General features: G+C 30.0%; 1 protein-coding gene and 1 long non-coding RNA gene across 6 annotated transcripts in view; one reads left to right on the top strand and one right to left on the bottom strand.

The window, feature by feature from the left end:
- LOC116185304 overlaps nucleotides 1-347 on the bottom strand; it is a 2,137-nt gene extending 1,790 nt beyond the window's left edge. Inside the window, exon 1 of the long non-coding RNA XR_004150121.1 lies at nucleotides 170-347. This is a non-coding gene — a long non-coding RNA (uncharacterized LOC116185304). The remainder of the gene's footprint in view (nucleotides 1-169) is intronic.
- LOC102679448 (RYamide receptor-like) overlaps nucleotides 1-10,466 on the top strand; it is a 117,440-nt gene that overhangs the window by 29,268 nt on the left and 77,706 nt on the right. The window lies entirely within an intron of this gene.

The following is a 10,466-nucleotide window of genomic DNA, read 5'->3' as shown; positions in this document are numbered from 1 at the left end:
AGAGAAAGGGAGAGAGAGTGGAGTCGGCGGCCCACCAGGGCATACAACACACTGTGCCGCGATATCCTCGTTAAATCTTATCCCGAGAGACGGTGGACCCGCGGCGGTGCTCGTTATCAAAGGGATCCCCCTATGTTTTAACAATATACTTGCGAGACGGTGTACATACTTTGCCGTGAACAGGTCTGGCTTCCGCGTGAACAGTTGTGCGCACTTCCGTGTCTGGCCTAGGGTGGTTCTGATATTTTCTCGCGCTTCTTCGCGATGCAACTTCGAAGCAACGGGGAAAATTGTCATTGAAGGGGGTGGGGGGAAGATTTAATGAACGAAAGGCTTTGTTAGGAAATAGTTTTCTAATCATTTTCGAGATCTTGTTTCGTGTAAGGGGATGATTTCTTTTTTTTTTTTTTGGTTCTTTGAATCGAGACTTTCATTTCTAATATTTAAATAATTTATTTTCCTAATATATATATATTATTTTAGAAATATTAGAATTGGATTTTATTTAAAGGATTATTCTGATTCTGATCATTTTTATGGTATTGGAGTTACTTGCAATATCCTCTTTTTCGATTCTTCAATCTCTATAAAATAAGGAAAATTAATAAATAATAGTTTATATTGTTAATTATAGTGTTTCATTATTTTTTTCAATTACAAACCTCCTTTTGGAATATTCGAATTAATCTATATGTATCTAACCTAGGTTAGATTAGGTTAGGTTAGGTCTTCAATCTCTATAAAATAAGGAAAATTAATAAATAATAGTTTATATTGTTAATTATAGTGTTTCATTATTTTTTTTAATTACAAACCTCCTTTTGGAATATTCGAATTAATCTATATCTAACCTAGGTTAGGTTAGGTTATTTTATATATATATATATATTTCTCAACTCTATAATTTTTATAATCGGCGAATTAGTAAGAGAATAATCTTGATGCATGTAAAATACAATAAAATACGGGTAAGTAATTACGAAGATGGATAAATTTTGAAAATTGTCAACTAAAAATAACGGATCATCTTGATTTTAAATTATCGTTCGAAGAAAAATCCAGCCGGACTAAGCAAGCTTATAAATTTATATACAAGATGGAATCGAGAATTTATTTCTTCGAAGTACATGATGCACAAAGTATATAAATCTTTTGTATTTATATTAATTTTACTTTTCTGAAAAAAATCAAAAGTTATATTCACGAAGTAAAAATATATTTGATCACACGGCAAGTTAATTACATACCAGACTTTTTCGAAAAATGTAGCCTCTCCAATTACGTAAAAACTTGACTTGAACATGAGAAACTAGAACCCCATACTCTTGATAATTACAAGGTAGCCAATGCATGCCTATAATATTTTATAGATCGAGTTAGAATGATTAAATTACAGAGAGATATGATGATAAAATAAATATTTCGATAAATACGATGACATTAATTTCACGATAGGTATTATAATTTTCTCACGTATTATAATTTCTGATCAGTAATTTAAAAAAAATATATATAATAATCATAATTTGTATTATGACTTTGACAAAATTACTCGATCATTTTCTTTAATAATAAATTTATATAATAAATATTGTAGAAGGTTATATTTTCTGGCATACAATTTTTGTAAAATTAAATGTATTTAAAAATTCTTTGAATCCAGACTTTCATTCCTAATATTTAAATAATTTATTTTCCCAAATATAATATTAAAAATATTAGAATTAGATTTTATTTAAAGGATTATTCTGACTTCATTAATTCCCTCAGTGAAGAATCAGTGTTTCATCTAAAAGAAGATATAAAAAAAAAAAAAAGAAAAAAAAAATCAGTATATATTCATTAACAAATATCACACTCTTGCCGTAATTAGACAATAGAAGAGTTGTTCGAGCAAAATTAATTCGCATTACGCGTTTCTCAAAGTGTTCAACAACTGTCCCCAAACGTCGCCGGTGTGTCAGACATGAAAGCGAAGCGCGCTTTAATTAATGCACCGAGTAGGCAAGCCCCAAGTTTCCGTTTCCTTGAATTCAAAGCAGCCATCTGGGCATAGGCAGAATCCTCCCTGTTCCACTACCGAAAACGCGGCCCATGTGACGGTCAAAGCGACCAACTTCCGCTCTATCCATCATTACCTCTCGCTATTTCCCAATTTTCCACGTGGACGATCTTGCTTTTATCCTGGACAAATATATACTTCTCTATTTAAGCGAATATATTCGAATATCTCGCGAGAAATTGTAAGACGTAAATGGATTTGAACGAGATTTTAAAATTATATTTAGTTAATTATTAGTTAATTTTATAGAAATATAAGAAAAATTTTAACACGTATTGTTATTAATCAAAAAATTGGAATTTTTTAATTATATAGAATTAAAATTTTGTTATCGATTAAAAATCATTTGAAAATTACGTGAAATATCCTGTAAAAAGAATCCAATGAATAATTCTTTGCACATTTGTACGAGAAATGCGATGTCTCGAATCGAGGAAGAAATAAAAAAGAAAAAAAAAAAAATGAGACATAAATTCAAGTTTATTTAAGCTCGAATAAGCAAGAATATTCCACTGTATCTTGTAGATGGTTCGTTAGCTGTCTTTGTATTATACGTAATATATCATGTATCAACCGCTATAAGTGACTGCTCAATCTCCTTTATTACCGCAACTGAAAAATCCAACGAAACCCATCGTGGCAATGTGTGTCGAACCGTATAAACCGCAAGAGTTAAATCTGATTAAAATGGATCGCTTGCGTGCATTTCGCCATTAAAAACCTATTTTCCATGCTCGACTAAAAATACGTGACGACAATAACAAGTCGTCTCTGCAGCGAAATTGTACAATAGCTCTGCCGGTGGACCGAACAGTTTCCAGGAACGATATTTTCGAAAATAATGAAAACTTATTTCACACGAGATGATTTAATTAACGATGTCGCGTAATTTTCATTTTCATTTGGAATTTTTTTACCAGTGAAGTTCGAGGAAAATTATTATTTGTGTTTGTTATACTTTAAAAGTAGTTTAGAATGTTTTATTCATTTCTTGTTTTCTTTTTATGTAAGATGTTGTAATTTTATATTGGTATTTAAAATTAGAATATAATTTCATTTTACTAGTGTTTAATTATATAAATTATATGTATAATTATACATATTTTACTTTACGTATATAACATAACCTCACTTAAAAAGTAAAATTTGTAGATCTTCATTCGTTTCATCATATTACTTATTACGCAACAGAACTTACTAACGTACTAACTTATAATAAATTTCTTTAATAGTATTATTTTGATTGTATAAGAATACGCACCGTATGTCCTTCGATCGATTAATCTAAAAAAACTTGTGAGTCTTCATTCGTTTCATTGCGAAACGTGTTATACAAGAATATTCACTAGGCTAGTAACTTGAACAACTAATCTAACCTAACCTAAAATATAAAACTCGTACATCTTTGTTTCATTACAAAACTTGTCACTACTATGCAAAATTAATAAATTACTAACTTTTAATTATAATAAGATTTTTAATTAATAATTATTCATAGATGATTATCGTATAATTAATTGAATCGTACGAGAGACAAATATTATTTTACGATATGTTTCGTATAAATATATAATTCCACTGGAAAATGTGAACGATTATTCAAAAATACAACTCGTATTATATATTATATTTTTCCACCAGTTACCACCTTTCTCTATGGTTGGACAGTACATCAATGTTCATTTCACGCCATCATCGCTCTCTTTATTCTCATTCGCGATATTTAAAAAAATACACAACACTGCGCGTTACGAAAAATTTGCCGCAATATGCATATCTCGACGTGTCGTTTCATATGATGTCACTGTCCTCCCTCGAAAATACAACATTTTACGACTTCTCTCTCTCTGCCAGAACTGGAAAGAACGGATATATCTGTTGCATTGGAACTGACAGTCTCTTTCCATAGGTTGTCGTTGCCTTTGAACGAGGCTGGCATATAAATGCATCGTTGCCCGTGACGAGAAGGTTTCCAAGCGATAAAAGCGTAAACGCACGGGTATATCGACGACAGCTACATTCACGCGATTCGATCGTGCCAATCGTTTCGCCCGTGTCTGGCCTTCTTCTTATTCCTTATCTCTTTTCCTTCATCTCTACTAACTCGGGCCAAATGTTTGGACTTTTCAACTTTAACCATATATACCTTATCTTTCGATATTTTCTCAGGAATATGATTGTTTCGTAGGGAAATAAAATTTGTGCGTTTCGCGTTCAATTTTTTTTCCGGAAGAGAGAAAAAGGGGAGGGGGGGAAATTAGAATTTTTTTCTGTTAATAAAATATGAAAAGAGAATAATAAAAATGGCGTCTTTTCAACTTTAATATATATGATATATTCCGATATTTTGTCAGAAATATAAGTTAATGATTGTTTTTATGAAAAAATAAAATTCGTATTGCGTGTAAATAATCATAACTTTAAGTGTCGTATATTCTTGTAGATCTAAATTAACATTTTTAGATTTTTAATACTATATAATATGTCGATCTAACAATTATTTGTGTAAAAAGAGAAAAAGACAATAATTTAATGCATTTTTGTTATTTATGTAGTTAAAAAAAGACAAAAAAAAAGAAAGAACGTAATGTTGTAATAAAATATTTAAATGAAATGTAAATATTTGTATTTTTACATTGCTCAGCAAAAGTTCCTGCAGTTTATGGCGCTATTTGATTTCGAGGAACTGGCCAGGACGTATAATTTCTTCCATCAAAATGAAAATTGCGAAGAGCCAAGTCTGGCATCGCGTTTAATCAGATCGAATAAAGGGAACCAGACTCTCGCTACAATTTCAAAGGGATTCGTGGAAAGTTTGGAAAATACGCAAGAGGCGGGAGGTCTTGCGGAAACGAAAAGTGAAAAGTTTTGCGAAAAGTTTGAGAATAAAACCGAAGATCGATCCGTGGTTGATGAAAAGACAGTTCGATTGTTTCAATTTGGGAAGATTGTCCGCATCGTTCCACGCAATCACGCTTGCCAACTTACGACGAGTTAAAAGTTCCCAATCTATCTTAAAATAGTAACTGGGGAAGCGGAAGATGGAACGTTTCACAAAATGAATTTTTTTTTAGAATATCTGAAATATCCAAACATTTTTTACATCTCGTGAAATTTTATTGCAATTTGAACAAGAAGTAATGATAATTTATGAAAATTTTTACATTTGAGTGGAAAAGATTGTTATATAACATATCAAGATTGATTAAAAAAAAAATTTAACCATATCTTTTTCAATAGTATTTTTTGTAAAAAAATAAAATATATTTTCTAATGCAGTTTATAAAATTTATTGGAACGATTTTATAACAATTTTTTTTTTTTTACGATCAAAGAAGTGTTCGTGTATCTATATACATGAGAATGTACATTTGTCGAGAAGCAGGCGGAAACAATTTCGAACGAGCAGTATATACGTTTTCCATTGGACCGTATGTTATTGGAATTGTGTTTAAACCGCGTTCCGTATTCCCGCGCGCGCCAGTTTCGACACCGATAACGAATTAACGCCATTGAAAATTATTACACCTGGCGAAACCACCTGAAAATAATTCCATTCTGCCGGAGATTCGAAACAATGGGAAATCTCTGGACGGAATGGAACGATAAAACAACTGGTGCTATCTCGCCCTAGTGTTTGGACACTTTCTATGTTAATGGAATCCTGGCCTGGATTAAAACATGGAGTAAGTCTTGGAGAAATATTATACAAGTTTGATTAATACTGAATGGGTTTGTTATTAGAATAGAAATTTGAATGGAGAAGTAAGTAAAGAAGAAAAATTGAAGAATTGAATATTTTGAATTTTGAAATATCTTTAATTTAAATGGAGAAATTGAAGAGCGCAAGGAAAATAAAATTTAAAGGATTAATATTTTGAAATATTTTAAACTTCATTTGATCGGATGTTATATTATTTTTCTGAAAGCCACTCTCGTGCATTTTTCTTCCATTAAATTAAATTTATTCATTTTTCTACCTTTAAATTACAAACAATTTTTATGCACTGTCACGCTCACGTATGCATGTACACGTTCCACTTTTGTAAATAAAGACTCAACACTCGCCCTTAGGCGAATGTAAAGTGTTAAAATAGAACAAAAATAATAATAAAAAAAAAAAAAAAAATTGAAAGTGAAAAAGTTTTTATCCTATAACTAACTTCATAGTTTCTCAAAGTATAATATATAGTATAGATTCAAAAAGTATAGAGTATATTTGTAATTCATGAAGCAAACTTGAAGTATGCAAATTGCATGATATTTCAAAAGTTCCTTTTCGATTCTTTTTTTTTCTTCTTATTCATCACACATTATTATGATCTATCCTTTGTAAAAATCAATTATAATCAAATGTATAAATAAATTAAAATAAATTGAACGAGCTTTAATAACTTTATATTTATTTAATAAACATTAAATAATTGATAAAATATGCTACATAATAGCAATTTCAATAATAATTGCATAAATTATTGTATATGCAAACGAGAGAGGTCGGCCAATAATGAGTTAATTTTAACTTAACTTATTACAATATAAGACAAGTTGTTGATGTCTGAAGATAACTTCAATAACAAAAGGTCGTTTAGTACCATAACAGCTGGTAAATTAATGGTATTTGAAGCAATGACTTGCTTCGTTCATATAACCAATTTAAACGATAATGTTTTGCTCCATTGACATGTAACAAGCAAATATACTACACGCGCAATTAGAATACATACATAGTTTCTTCTGGATAACACCTAACATAGCATTCACGATAAAAATTTATCAATCTTGCAATGGAACGTCCCCTGTTCTATTTTACCTACAGCGGGCAACCAATTGGTGACAGTTGTTTCCGTTATTCGATTTGAAAGTTCCCGCGTTTAATTCCGCCACCGGAAATAATCTTAAACTTATTAAGCCGTCGGATAAACGATTTCCACCGTCGAATCGAGCCGAGATCCCGACAATTATAACCGAATCTCGCGAATAGTCGATTGGGTTAGATGTGGTTGCAAACTTACCGCGAACTCACCAAGGAACTGCAACTCTAATGGCTGATCAAGCCGTTACCAGACACGTAAACGAGATAAAGGCCTCTTTTCTCCTTTCATAATTGCTTGTTACGTCGTTGCTAGCAGGCAGGTTGAATCGGTTAATTGGTTTTAGTTGGCAACGCTGCTTTGCAGGTTTTCGGATACAATGGATTGAATGAAATTTTAATTAAAGAGCTTGGAGCTGACAATGAAAATTTTTCGCCTTAAAATGGAGAAGAGAGGGCAATTTGAATTTTATCCCTAGATATGGTTGAAATCATTATTTTATATAAATCATTTTAAAGGATTGTAACTGCAATGAAAAAAAAATATAATCTCTAATACAATCTTCATTTATTTTAAAATTCCTTAAAATTTTATCTTACTTTCTGATGATTTATAGATTTAATAATTTATATAATAATTTTATAATTAGCAAAATTATTACTCAAAATCTATAATTATTTTTCTCTCTAAATGACTTAGTTAAATTTACTTTATGTAAAAAAAAAAAAAAAAAAAAAAGAAAAGAAAGCAAATCGTAAATTATTTTGCAAGGAATTTTCAAAGGAATGTTCTATACGAATTGCCATAACTCATCAATGAATTAGGACGGGACAATTATACCAGTTTTCCCATTCCAAAATTGCACTGTTGGCAACGAGTCTGGATTTAATGGAATTAATTTGATAAGACAGAATGTGTAAACTCCATGAAATCGCATTTACGTGGATATCTATCACCGACGATTTCGAAAGCCGATAATCCTATAAACTGGCAAGATCTGTACGAGAATTCCATAAATTCTCCGTCTCGCGTTGCAAATGGCCGATTCGCGTTTTCCCTCCTTCTGTCCAGGCTAAGGTAAAGAGGTGCAGAAATAAAAATGGGAAGAAAGCAATTTATCCGCGAAAAACGATTAATCTTCGGGAGTTTAATGCGTTCCTTGCGTGGGACAACGGTGACTCGAGTTATCAATTATAAAAGTTGGGTGGTCGAGGTTATGAAAAAGGACGAAACGATTAAAATATTGTGTAATCGTTATTCTTCTGTAATTAATCATTTTGCAATTAAAGGGACTATTATCTTTTCGCTTAGTCTCGAAATTTTCTTAACGTCTTATTTTTTCCACGATAAAAATAGATCTATTGGATACGATGAATTTTCATAAATTGGATATAAAATTTATTACGTAAAAGATATTGATGAAATTTTTTTCTTTTTTTCGAATAAAATATTATACATCTATTCTTCATTTTTAACTTAATTTTAGAATATTTCGAGAAAATTAGAAAGATATGTCACGATTATGATTATCTTAATTTTTTTCTTCACTTCGTTTGAATAAATTAATATTTCGAAATCTGTTCGTATCTTTTAATAAAATATCATATTTTTCTCTCTTTGTAAAATTTATCTTCGTAATAATAATAAATTCAGAAATATTATTTAAGTATTATCTATGAAATATTCAATAGAAAAATTTTTATCGATCGTATTTTATTCAATTATATTTTATAATATTCATCTGACATAATGAAATATTGCCGCGAGACGATAATAAAAAATTTCGCAAGAGGATTATGAAAGAATGAAGTGTTTACATGTGCTATGTAAATATGGTGATATTCACAGAGATATTGTAATTCAAATATTAAATTTCCTCTTTTATAATAGCAGAAGTCTCATATTAATTATTGTGAAAAAAATTTATTATTTGCAATTTAATATTTTTTTTTATAAAAAATTATATAATTGTATATTTAGAAATAAAGACATTAAGGATAAAAAGTATCAAAAATAAAATGAATTATAATTATTTTTATACGAGATATTAAATTGTACGTTAAAAACTTGTAGTCTTAAAGATATCCAACTTGACAATTTATTAAATTTATTCACTGAAACTCTTGGAGAAATTTACACGATAGTTCTGAACTTTGTACAAGTTGAACTGTTAAAGATGTCCAACAACTCGACTATTTATTAAAATTATTCATTGGAGAAATTTAGATAGTTCAGGTTACTTTATAGGTTAGAAAGGAAGTTGCGTGATATACGATACCTCTTTTAAACGAATTGTTCTCGTTTAAAGTGTTTTCTTGAAGGTTTTAACACTTATTAACACATATCGACAGGTACAGAGAGAAACCACAGAAGTGGCTCGATATTTTCAAAGAAGCTTAAGCTACAATCGATAGGAATGTTCTTTAACAACGTACGCCTAACTAATTCTATTTCCATCGTTCAAGAATCTCTTACCTCGTCGTACCATTTATTCTAGAAAAAACGTTCGTTGGAAATTAATTGCAGGATCACCATACATCTTCTGTACACACTTTAAAAATTTTTGAAACGAGCAAGCAGACATATCACCTAGTTCAATAATTACACAAAGACGTATACTTTATAATACTGATTCTCAACTTCTGGGGAGAAATAACTACATTATTTTATCCTAGATGGCACTCTCGTTTTTCTTATTCTTTTTCTAGTTATTTTAGAAACAAGGATATTATTTCAAAATAAAAAAATGTAATATAACACAAGTTTAAAATATTATTAAATATCATTAAGAGATTAAATTAATTGTTTCGAAAGATTTTGTAGAATGAAAATTTCAAAACCTAATTTATTTTTTTACTAACATATTTTTACTAACCTAGTTATTCTAGGGACAATGGTTTTATTTTTTAAAGCAACGCAACGTTGCATACGTTGATCATCTTTGTTTTGCTCGCTACTTCATGGATCGATTATTCTAGAAACAATGATCCTACTTTAAAGACAACAAGATATTCTAGTAGTATTCATAATTCGTAAAACATGATCGAAACTTCAAAAATGAATTTTCCGGTTCGATTTTAATTGTCAGGTTGGATAGTCTAACATTATATTTCAAAATACTACACGAGGGAAATGTCTATTGTTCGTGTCCCTGACATAAATTGTACCAAAGCTGAATAGCTGTCTGTGATAAACGAGCAAGATCGATCTCTCTTAGTCACCCCTGTTTTTCCGTACTTTCATTGAATCGACCGAACTGTCTGATTCATCAGTCCCTCCCAAACTTGGGTTATTGACACAAAAGTTAGATTTCACGTCAGTTTGGATGATTCTTGACAACGATGTATTTAAAAGCTGCGCATCGATAGATTGAAATAATTTCAATTTCGAATTGTAAATTTATCTTTCTGACAATTTCCAAATTTAAATTCGTAATAATAAAAAAAAATCTTACGAATATTCTAATTATTCTAATTATTATATAGCATGTAAATAGAATTAAAATACATATATTTAAATTTTCCTAATTTTTTCCCCATTTTAATTCCCCATTTTTTCCCATTAATTACTATGTTAACACACACGTATTA

The sequence above is a fragment of the Apis dorsata genome, unplaced genomic scaffold (genome assembly GCF_000469605.1).
Source record: "Apis dorsata unplaced genomic scaffold, Apis dorsata 1.3 scaffold_156, whole genome shotgun sequence".
NCBI lineage: Eukaryota > Metazoa > Arthropoda > Insecta > Hymenoptera > Apidae > Apis > Apis dorsata.
The sequence above is the reverse complement of the archived record's forward strand: the minus strand, read 5'-3'. Positions and strand labels throughout refer to the sequence as shown.